This window comes from Triticum aestivum, chromosome 5A, assembly GCF_018294505.1.
Source record: "Triticum aestivum cultivar Chinese Spring chromosome 5A, IWGSC CS RefSeq v2.1, whole genome shotgun sequence".
NCBI classification, from domain to species: domain Eukaryota; kingdom Viridiplantae; phylum Streptophyta; class Magnoliopsida; order Poales; family Poaceae; genus Triticum; species Triticum aestivum.
The window spans coordinates 331778538-331791410 of NC_057806.1; positions in this window are offsets into that span (position 1 = coordinate 331778538).

Here is a 12873-nt window from a genome sequence, read left to right on the forward strand (position 1 = left end):
ACAACAATTAGAGGACGTCTAACTTGTTTTTGCAGCAAGTGGTTTGTGATATGATATGGCCAAAGTTGTGATGAATGATGAATGATCTATATGTGATGTATGAGATGTTCATGCTATTGTAATAGGATTCACGACTTGCATGTCGATGAGTATGACAACCGGCAGGAGCCATAGGAGTTGTCTTTATTCTTTTATATGACCTGCGTGTCATCAAGAAACGCCATGTAAATTACTTTACTTTATTGCTAAACGCGTTAGCCATAGTAGTAGAAGTAATAGTTGGCGAGCAACTTCATGGAGACACGATGATGGAGATCATGGTGTCAAGCCGGTGACAAGATGATCATGGAGCCCCAAGATGGAGATCAAAGGAGCTATGTGATATTGGCCATATCATGTCACGTTTATTATTTGATTGCATGTGATGTTTATCATGTTTTGCATCTTGTTTACTTAGAACGACGGTAGTAAATAAGATGATCCCTCACAATAAATTCAAGAAGTGTTCCCCCTAACTGTGCACCGTTGCGACAGTTCGCTGTTTCAAAACACCACGTGATGATCGGGTGTTTTATTCAGACGTTCACATACAACGGGTGTAAGACAGATTTACACATGCAAACACTTAGGTTGACTTGACGAGCCTAGCATGTACAGACATGGCCTCGGAACACAGAAGACCGAAAGGTCGAGCATGAGTCGTATAGAAGATACGATCAACATGAAGATGTTCACCGATGTTGACTAGTCCGTCTCACGTGATGATCGGACACGGTCTAGTTTAACTCGGATCATGTAATACTTAGATGACTAGAGGGATGTCTAATCTAAGTGGGAGTTCACTAATAATTTGATTAGTTGAACTTAATTATCATGAACTTAGTCTAAAATCTTTGCAATATGTCTTGTAGATCAAATGGCCAACGTAGTCCTCAACTTCAACGCGTTCCTAGAGAAAACTAAGCTGAAAGACGATGGCAGCAACTATACGGACTGGGTCCGGAACCTGAGGATCATCCTCATAGCTGCCAAGAAAGATTATGTCCTACAAGCACCGCTTGGTGACGCACCCGTTCTCCCTGCAGAACAAGATGTTATGAACGCTTGGCAGGCACGTTTCGATGACTACTCCCTCGTTCAGTGCGGCATGCTTTACAGCCTAGAGCCGGGGCTCCAAAAGCGTTTTGAGAGACATGGAGCATATGAGATGTTCGAAGAGCTGAAAATGGTTTTCCAAGCTCATGCCCGGGTCGAGAGATATGAAGTCTCCGACAAATTCTTCAGCTGTAAGATGGAGGAAAACAGTTCTGTCAGTGAGCACATACTCACTATGTCTGGGTTGCATAACCGCTTGACTCAGCTGGGAGTTAATCTCCCGGATGATGCGGTCATTGACAGAATCCTCCAGTCGCTTCCACCAAGCTACAAGAGCTTTGTGATGAACTTCAATATGCAGGGGATGGAAAAGACCATTCCTGAAGTATTTGCTATGCTGAAATCAGCAGAGGTAGAAGTCAGGAAGGAACATCAAGTGTTGATGGTCAATAAAACCACTAAGTTCAAGAAAGGCAAGGGTAAAAAGAACTTCAAGAAGGACGGCAAGGAGGTTGCCGCGCCCGGCAAGCAAGCTGCCGGGAAGAAGCCAAAGAATGGACCCAAGCCCGAGACTGAGTGCTTTTATTGCAAGGGAAGCGGTCACTGGAAGCGGAACTGCCCTAAGTACTTAGCGGATAAGAAGGCCGGCAAAACAAAAGGTATATGTGATATACATGTAATTGATGTGTACCTTACTAGTGCCCGTAGTGGCTCCTGGGTATTTGATACCGGTGCAGTTGCTCACATTTGTAACTCAAAGCAGGGGCTGCGGAATAAGCGGAAACTGGCAAAGGACGAGGTGACGATGCGCGTCGGGAATGGTTCCAAGGTCAATGTGATCGCCGTCGGCACGCTACCTCTGCATCTCCCTTCGGGATTAGTTTTAAACCTTAATAATTGTTATTTAGTGCCAGCTTTGAGCATGAACATTGTATCGGGATCTCGTTTAATTCGAGATGGCTACTCTTTTAAATCTGAGAATAATGGTTGTTCCATTTTTATGAGAGATATGTTTTATGGTCATGCTCCTATGGTGAATGGTTTATTCTTTATGAATCTCGAACGTGATGCTACACATGTTCATAATGTGAGTACCAAAAGAAGTAAGGTTGATAATGATAGTCCCACATACTTGTGGCACTGCCGCCTTGGTCACATAGGTGTCAAACGCATGAAGAAGCTCCATGCTGATGGACTTTTAGAGTCTCTTGATTATGAATCATTTGACACGTGCGAACCATGCCTTATGGGTAAAATGACCAAGACTCCGTTCTCAGGAACAATGGAGCGAGCAACCGACTTATTGGAAATCATACATACTGATGTGTGCGGTCCGATGAGTGTTGAGGCTCGCGGTGGCTATCGTTATGTTCTCACCCTCACTGATGATTTAAGTAGGTATGGGTATATCTACTTAATGAAACACAAGTCTGAAACCTTTGAAAAGTTCAAGGAATTTCAGAGTGAGGTTGAAAATCAACGTGACAGGAAAATCAAGTTTCTACGATCAGATCGTGGAGGAGAATACTTGAGTCACGAGTTTGGGGCACACTTAAGAAAATGTGGAATAGTTTCACAACTCACGCCGCCTGGAACACCTCAGCGTAATGGTGTGTCCGAACGTCGTAATCGCACTCTGTTAGATATGGTGCGATCTATGATGTCTCTTACCGATTTACCGCTTTCTTTTTGGGGCTATGCTTTAGAGACTGCCGCATTCACTTTAAATAGGGCTCCGTCGAAATCCGTTGAGACGACACCGTATGAATTATGGTTTGGGAAGAAACCTAAGCTGTCGTTTCTAAAAGTTTGGGGATGCGATGCTTATGTCAAGAAACTTCAACCTGAAAAGCTCGAACCCAAGTCGGAAAAATGCGTCTTCATAGGATACCCAAAAGAAACTATTGGGTACACCTTCTACCTCAGATCCGAAGGCAAGATCTTTGTTGCCAAGAATGGGTCCTTTCTGGAGAAAGAGTTTCTCTCGAAAGAAGTAAGTGGGAGGAAAGTAGAGCTTGATGAAGTATTACCTCTTGAACCGGAAAATGGCGCAACTCAAGAAAATGTTCCTGAGGTGCCTGCACCGACTAGAGAGGAAGTTAATGAAAATGATCAAGATACTTCTGATCAAGCCCCTACTGAAATTCGAAGGTCCACAAGGACACGTTCCGCACCAGAGTGGTACGGCAACCCTGTCTTGGAAATCATGCTGTTAGACAATGGTGAACCTTCGAACTATGAAGAAGCGATGGCGGGCCCGGATTCCGACAAATGGCTGGAAGCCATGAAATCCGAGATAGGATCCATGTATGAAAACAAAGTATGGACTTTGACTGACTTGCCCGTTGAGCGGCGAGCCATAGAAAATAAATGGATCTTTAAGAGGAAGACAGACGCGGATGGTAATGTGACCATCTATAAAGCTCGGCTTGTCGCTAAGGGTTATCGACAAGTTCAAGGGGTTGACTACGATGAGACTTTCTCACCGGTAGCGAAGCTGAAGTCCGTCCGAATCATGTTAGCAATTGCCGCATTCTATGATTACGAAATATGGCAAATGGACGTCAAAACGGCATTCCTTAATGGTTTCCTTAAGGAAGAATTGTATATGATGCAGCCGGAAGGTTTTGTCGATCCTAAGAATGCTGACAAAGTGTGCAAGCTCCAACGCTCGATTTATGGGCTGGTGCAAGCATCTCGGAGTTGGAACATTCGCTTTGATGAGATGATCAAAGCGTTTGGGTTTACACAGACTTATGGAGAAGCCTGCGTTTACAAGAAAGTGAGTGGGAGCTCTGTAGCATTTCTCATATTATATGTAGATGACATACTTTTGATGGGAAATGATATAGAACTCTTGGACAGCATCAAGGCCTACTTGAATAAAAGTTTTTCAATGAAGGACCTTGGAGAAGCTGCTTATATATTAGGCATCAAAATCTATAGAGATAGATCGAGACGCCTCATAGGTCTTTCACAAAGCACATACCTTGATAAGATATTGAAGAAGTTCAATATGGATCAATCCAAGAAGGGGTTCTTGCCTGTGTTGCAAGGTATGAAATTGAGCTCAGCTCAATGTCCGACCACGGCAGAAGATATAGAAGAGATGAGCGTCATCCCCTATGCCTCAGCCATAGGTTCTATTATGTATGCCATGCTGTGTACCAGACCTGATGTAAACCTTGCCGTAAGTTTGGTAGGAAGGTACCAAAGTAATCCCGGCAAGGAACACTGGACAGCGGTCAAGAATATCCTGAAGTACCTGAAAAGGACTAAGGAAATGTTTCTCGTTTATGGAGGTGACGAAGAGCTCGTCGTAAAGGGTTACGTCGACGCTAGCTTCGACACAGATCTGGATGACTCTAAGTCACAAACCGGATACGTGTATATTTTGAATGGTGGGGCAGTAAGCTGGTGCAGTTGCAAGCAAAGCGTCGTGGCGGGATCTACATGTGAAGCGGAGTACATGGCAGCCTCGGAGGCAGCACATGAAGCAATATGGGTGAAGGAGTTCATCACCGACCTAGGAGTCATACCCAATGCGTCGGGGCCGATCAAGCTCTTCTGTGACAACACTGGAGCTATTGCACTTGCCAAGGAGCCCAGGTTTCACAAGAAGACAAGGCACATCAAGCGTCGCTTCAACTCCATTCGTGAAAATGTTCAAGATGGAGACATAGAGATTTGTAAAGTACATACGGACCTGAATGTAGCAGATCCGTTGACTAAACCTCTCCCTAGAGCAAAACATGATCAACACCAGAATTCCATGGGTGTTCGATTCATCACAATGTAACTAGATTATTGACTCTAGTGCAAGTGGGAGACTGTTGGAAATATGCCCTAGAGGCAATAATAAAAGCATTATTATTATATTTCCTTGTTCATGATAATTGTCTTTATTCATGCTATAATTGTGTTATCCGGAAATCGTAATACATGTGTGAATAACAGACACCAACATGTCCCTAGTGAGCCTCTAGTTGACTAGCTCGTTGATCAACAGATAGTCATGGTTTCCTGACTATGGACACTGGATGTCATTGATAACGAGATCACATCATTGGGAGAATGATGTGATGGACAAGACCCAATCCTAAACATAGCACAAGATCGTATAGTTCGTTTGCTAGAGTTTTCCAATGTCAAGTATCTTTTCCTTAGACCATGAGATCGTGTAACTCCCGGATACCGTAGGAGTGCTTTGGGTATGCCAAACGTCACAACGTAACTGGGTGACTATAAAGGTAGACTACGGGTATCTCCGAAAGTGTCTGTTGGGTGACATGGATCAAGACTGGGATTTGTCACTCCGTATGACGGAGAGGTATCACTGGGCCCACTCGGTAATGCATCATCATAATGAGCTCAGAGTGACCAAGTGTCTGGTCACGGGATCATGCATTACGGTACGAGTAAAGTGACTTGCCGGTAACGAGATTGAACGAGGTATTGGGATACCGACGATCGAATCTCGGGCAAGTAACATATCGATAGACAAAGGGAATAGCGTACGGGGTTGATAGAATCCTCGACATCGTGGTTCATCCGATGAGATCATCGTGGAGCATGTGGGAGCCAACATGGGTATCCAGATCCCGCTGTTGGTTATTGACCGGAGAGTCGTCTCGGTCATGTCTGCTTGTCTCCCGAACCCGTAGGGTCTACACACTTAAGGTTCAGTTACGCTAGGGTTGTAGGGATATGTATATGCAGTAACCCGAATGTTGTTCGGAGTCCCGGATGAGATCCCGGACGTCACGAGGAGTTCCGGAATGGTCCGGAGGTAAAGATTTATATATGGGAAGTCCTGTTTCGGGCATCGGGACAAGTTTCGGGGTTATCGGTATTGTACCGGGACCACCGGAAGGGTCCCGGGGGTCCACCGGGTGGGTCCACCTGTCCCGGGGGGGCCACATGGGCTGTAGGGGGTGCGCCTTGGCCTAATGGGCCAAGGGCACCAGCCCCACATAGGCCCATGCGCCTAGGGTTTGAAGGGGGAAGAGTCCTAGGAGGGGAAGGCACCTCCTAGGTGCCTTGGGGGGGAGGGAAACCCCCCTTGGCCGCCGCACCCCCTAGGAGATTGGATCTCCTAGGGCCGGCCACCCCCCCTTGGCCCTCCTATATATAGTGGGGGAGAGGAGGGACTTCATACCTGAACGCCTTGGCCTTTGGTTGCCTCCTTCTCCCTCCCCAACACCTCCTCCACCTCCATAGTGCTTAGCGAAGCTCTGCCGGAGTACTGCAGCTCCATCAACACCACGCCGTCGTGCTGCTACTGGTGCCATCTCCCTCAACCTCTCCTCCCTCCCTTGCTGGATCAAGAAGGAGGAGACGTGGTTTTTCCGTACGTGTGTTGAACGCGGAGGTGCCGTCCGTTCGGCGCTGGTCATCGGTGATTTGGATCACGTCGAGTACGACTACATCATCACCGTTCTTTTGAACGCTTCCTCTCGCGATCTACAAAGGTATGTAGATGCATCTAATCACTCGTTGCTAGATGAACTCCTAGATGATCTTGGTGAAACGAGTAGGAAAATTTTTGTTTTCTGCAACGTTCCCCAACAAAATCATCGTCTCATCATCACCAACAACTCTCCCATCTTGGTGAGGGCAATCTCCATCAACATCTTCAACAGCACCATCTCCTCTCAAACCCTAGTTCATCTCTTGTGTTCAATCTTATTACCAGAACTATAGATTGGTGCTTGTGGGTAACTAGTAGTGTTGATTACATCTTGTAGTTGATAACTATATGGTTTATTTGGTGGAAGATTATATGTTCAGATCCATTATGCTATTTAATACTCCTCTGATCATGAACATGTTTATCATTTGTGAGTAGTTACTTTTGTTCTTGAGGTCACGGGAGAAATCATGTTGCAAGTAATCATGTGAACTTGATATGTGTTTGATATTTTGGTAGTATGTATGTTGTTATTCCCTTAGTGGTTTCATGTGAACGTCGACTACATGACACTTCACCATATTTGGGCCTAAGGGAATGCATTGTGGAGTAGCAATTAGATGGTGGGTTGCGAGAGTGACAGAAGCTTAAACCCCAGTTTATGCGCTATTTCGTAAAGGACCGATTGGATCCAAAAGTTTAATGCTATGGTTAGAATTTATTCTTAATACTTTTCTCATAGTTGCAGATGCTTGCGGGAGGGTTAATCATAAGTAGGAGGTTTGTTCAAGTAAGAACATCACCTAAGCACCGGTCCACCCACATATCAAATTACCAAAGTAGAGAATACAAATCAAACCAACATGATGAAAGTGACTAGATGAAATTCCCATGTACCCTCAAGAACACTTTGCTTATCATAAGAGACCGTTTTGGCATGTCCTTTTGTAGCGACCCGACCCGAATGGGTCAAGTCTCTGTGCTTAAGTGTCATCCCTGGATCGGTATGCTGACACACACAGTACTCGAGGATTTATAACAAAGGTAAATCACATGTAAAAGTAACGTAAATACTATTACCTCAAATCCAAAATAGCGGAAGTAACAAGGGTGTGGATTCCCATCAACACCAACGGCAAAGTTGAGTGTAGAAATCGTAACCCTAACGTATCACTTACTCGTCGTAAGATAATCCTGCAACATGAGACGTTGCAGCCACAAAGGGTCAGTACATTGAATGTACTTGCAAATTCACACCATAGAGAATGATGAATAAAGACTATCACTACATGCATATTTGGCTGGTGGAAAAGCTCTATGGTTATAAGGTTTTTGCGTAAAGCCAATTTTTCCCTACTGCAAAGGAATAAATTTTATTTAACTATCATGGTGGTTGTTCAACATTGAGAATGGTTGACAGCATTCTCAATCCCAATTAAGTAACATCATTAAACCCAACAATATTCATTTAAAGTAACATGATGAGAACAACAGGATAATCCAAGAACTAGATACTCAAGACGTCCATAACCGGGGACACGGCTAATCATGATTAGTTTATACACTCTGCAGAGGTTTGCGCACTTTTCCCCACAAGACTCGATCTCCTCCGTTGGTTTTCTCGCACTACATGGTGTTTGAGAAACGGATGACCGAGACATAGCCTTTCAGAAGCGCTAGCACCTTGCGTTGGATAGACCGGTACACCTACTTTCCCCTACATCTGCTAGTCTACCCTGTAAGAGTTCACACGACTTAATCAACTATGCCAGAGCCCATAATGGCTTGTGGCTGCACACGGAAGTTTCTAGTATGAATAATCTCATGATCCCTTTGAGCCTGGGTGGCGGTCCAGAAGAAAACAGGCAAGTCCTGGATTACCCAGGTGCCTAGACAGGCAATCCTAGAATAACCAGGTGCCTCAATCCACCCAGATGTGTGTTTAAGTTGCCACCTTAAGTAAACCATTAATTAAATCTCACATCTATCATGGATACTCTCAAACCCCAATCCACGTCTACGAGCATAGCATGGCCATGTAAGCATAACGTAAAAGTAACTCCCAAGATTTGAATGCAGGGCAATAGGTTCCTACCTCATCAACTACTTCCCAATACCCACAATTTAATTAGATCCTAATCATGCAATGTTTGAGGTTTGATCTAATGCAATAAAAACTGGGTATGAAAGAGGTATGATCAAAGTGTGAACTTGCCTGCAATGTTGATGAAGATGATTCGCACTCAAAAATCTTGATAGATCTACTCGTCACACTCCGGTCAATCTATCGTAAGCAAGCAATAGTAACCACATATAAGCAATCACTCCAAAAATCAGAAAGAATGAAGAAGACGATTCGGAAACCTCAAAACCAAGCAAATAACTCTTGCAACATAAAACAATTTCTAACAGTACCAAAATTATGTGAATCTGGCCTTATTAGAATGTTTAGGTCAAGAGCTTCGATTTGCAAAAAGAATCAACTCAAACGGAGCTACGAAACTCAAGTTATGATCAAACGAAGTTTGAATTCAAAACTGATCTAATTCAAATTTTAAACTTTTCAAAAACATGTTTGAGTTGGATTAAAGGATAGAGGGGATCATAACGAAGACGTGGGCGTTGGTTTCGTTGGATTTGGATAAACAGGTAAAAAGATGTGGTGTTTTGAAAATCAGGGACTAAACTGCAGAGAAAGAAATTGCAACTAGGTCCCTGGATACGTGTCAGAAATCTACTGGCCAAAATCTGTTCGCTGCGAGGCTAAAACAGCGGATGTTTGCTATTTAGCGCATACCGGTTCAAAAAAAAACAGACATATCTAATCCTAACCGTAGCTCTAAGATCGGACGGTTGAGGTGACAGGGGGCTTTATCGCGGCGGTCACATCGTCGGCGTCAGAGAAGAAAGCGGCGGTGGCGGCGGCTCGAACGGGACGGTGGCTCCGGGGCTTGGCGGCGCCGGTGGAGAAGATGGAGAGGCGCGGCTCGACGAGGGGAAGGCGGTGGCGGATTGGGCGCCCGGCCTCGGAGTCGGAACGGCGCGGGCTTAGCGGCGGATCTCGCGAACTCCGGCGAGTTCGCGCGGGGCGTGGAGAGCTGCGGTTTGAGGCAAAACGAGGCCAGGGCCTCGGCTTATAAAGGGGGTCGCCCTGGGCGAGGGGAGAAGACGGGGGAGGCGCCCGGGTTGAGCATGGCGTCGACCGGCGAATCGTGCGCGTGCTGGACTCCGGCGGGAGGTCGGTGACGAACCCGACAGGTGGGTCCCACCTGTCGGTGGCTGGGGGTGGCAGCGTGCGCGCGGAGGAGAGAGCGGGCGGGCGAGGCGAAGGCGGTTCGGGCGCGCGGAGGCCGCTGCTGAGCTGGGCTGGCGCTGGACTGGGCTGGGCCGGTCCAGTTCGGCGGCGGCAGAGGATTTGTTTTTTTAACACAGGCAATAGATAAATAAAATAAAAGCGAACTAAAAGAAAATATTATATAGCCATATAATATATCAAAATTTTCAGAAAAAGATTTTCTACAAGATGAACATTTTCCTAGCATTAAATAAAATACACACACAATCAGATAATTCAAAGAGTGCTACTGGCCTAATAAAATCCAATAAAAATCATTTTAAAAAATATCAAAATGATTTCAAATTTATTTCTCTCCAATTTTCTGTTGTAGGGAATCATGTTACCCTAATTTCCATATATTTTATTTTTGGAGAAAAATAATTTGAATAAAACTCAAATAACTCCAAATTGAAAATAAATTCAAAAGAACTTTGAATTTAATTCTTTGAAACTCCCAACTCATATTTCATATAATTTGAAGAAGTCCTTTTATCTTCTCTCATGAAAATCATTGAGCTGCATGAAGTTTATGAATTGAAATGTTTCCAAATGAAATTCAATTATTTTCAAATACCCTTTCATTTAATTTAAATGGAAGAAGTCATATCATCTTCGCTCAAGGGTTTTGTATTGAAAAGAATTTGAATTCATGGAGATCATAAAATGCAAAAATGAAAGTTTGGGAAAGTCCTTTTATTCCCTCTCATTTAACTTTCAAAAGTTTCAAATTCACTCACTTTCAATCAATCAATCAAACAATCCATCCAATCTATCTATTTATTATAACATTCCAAAATTTAAAATTTTGGGATGTTACACCTTTGCCTCAAAAAGATTGGGCTACCTTGCTGCACTTTTATTACTACTATTGTTACTTGCTCGTTACGAATTATCTTGCTATCAAACTACTCCGTTACTTACAATGTCAGCACTTGCAGACATTACCTTACTGAAAACTACTTGTCATTTCCTTCTGCTCCTCGTTGGGTTCGACACTCTTACTTATCGAAAAGAGCTACAATTGATCCCCTATACTTGTCGGTCATCACTACTATGAACACTAGTAAAGTACACATCAATAACATGTATATCATATATACTTATGTTCACTTTGCCATCCTTCTTATCCGCCAAGTATTTGGGGCAGTTCCGCTTCTAGTGATCATTTCCTTTGCAGTAGAAGCACTCAGTTTCAGGCTTGGGTCTAGCTTGGGCTTCTTCATGGGAGTGGCAACTTGCTTGCAATTCTTCTTGAAGTTCCCTTTCTTTCCCTTGCCCTTTTACTTGAAACTAGTGGTCTTGTCAACCATCAACACTTGATGCTTTTCTTGATTTCTACCTTCGCCGATTTCAGCATCACGAAGAGCTCGGGAATCGTTTTCGTCATCCCTTGCATATTAAAGTTCATCAAGAAGTTCTAGTAACCTGGTGATAGTGACTAGAGAACTCTGTCAATCACCATCTTATCTGGAAGATTAACTCCCACTTGATTCAAGTGATTGTAGTACTCAGACATTCTGAGCACATGCTCACTGGTTGAGCTATTATCCTCCATCTTATAGGCAAAATACTTGTCAGAGGTCTCATACCTCTTGACTCGGGCATGAGTCTGAAATACCAATTTCAGCTCTTGGAACATCTTATATGCTCCGTGGTGTTCAAAACATTTTTGAAGTCCCGGTTCTAAGCCATAAAGCATGATGCACTAAACTATCAAGTAGTCATCATCACACCGAGCTTGTCAAACGTTCATAACGTCTGCATCTGCTCCTGCAATAGGTATGTCACCTAGCGGTGCATCAAGGACATAATTCTTCTGTACAGCAATGAGGATAATCCTCAGATCACGGACCTAGTCCGCATCATTGTTATTATCATCTTTCAACATAGTATTCTCTGGGAACATATCAAAAATAAAACAGGGAGCAACATCGCAAGCTACAACATAGATATGCAAATACTATCAGGACTAAGTTGATGATAAATTAAAGTTCAATTTAATCATATTACTTAAGAACTCCCACTTAGATAGACATCTCTCTAGTCATCTAAATGATCACGTGATCCATATCACCTAAACCATGTCCGATCATCACGCGAGATGGAGTAGTTTTCAATGGTGAACATCACTATGTTGATCATATCTACTATTGAAGGAAATATGCCCTAGAGGCAATAATAAAGTTGTTATTTATATTCCCTTATATCATGGTAAATGTTTATTATTCATGCTAGAATTGTATTAACCGGAAACTTAGTACATGTGTGAATATATAGACAAACTAAGTGTCACTAGTATGCCTCTACTTGACTAGCTCGTTGAATCGAAGATGGTTAAGTTTCCTAGCCATAGACATGAGTTGTCATTTGATTAACGGGATCACATCATTAGAGAATGATGTGATTGACTTGACCCATTCCATTAGCTTAGCATTCCATTGTTTAGTATATTGCTATTGCTTTCTTCATGACTTATACATGTTCCCATGACTACGAGATTATGCAACTCCCGAATACCGGAGGAACACTTTGTGTGCTACCAAATGTCACAACGTAACTGGGTGATTATAAAGGTGCTCTACAGGTGTCTCCGATGGTACTTATTGAGTTGGCATAGATCGAGATTAGGATTTGTCACTTTGATTGTCGGAGAGGTATCTCTGGCCCTCTCGGTAATGCACATCACTATAAGCCTTGCAAGCAATGCAACTAATGAGTTAGTTGCGGGATGATGCATTACGGAACGAGTGAAGAGACTTGCCAGTAACGAGATTAAGCTAGGTATTGAGATACCGATGATCGAATCTCGGGCAAGTAATATACCGATGACAAAGGGAACAACGTATGTTGTTATGCAGTTTGACCGATAAAGATCTTCGTAGAATATGTAGGAGCCAATATGAACATCCAGGTTCCGCTATTTTTTATTGACCAGAGACGTGTCTCGGTCATGTCTACACAGTTCTCGAACCCGTAGGGTCCGCACGCTTAACGTTCGGTGGCGATCGGTATTATGAGTTTATATGATTTG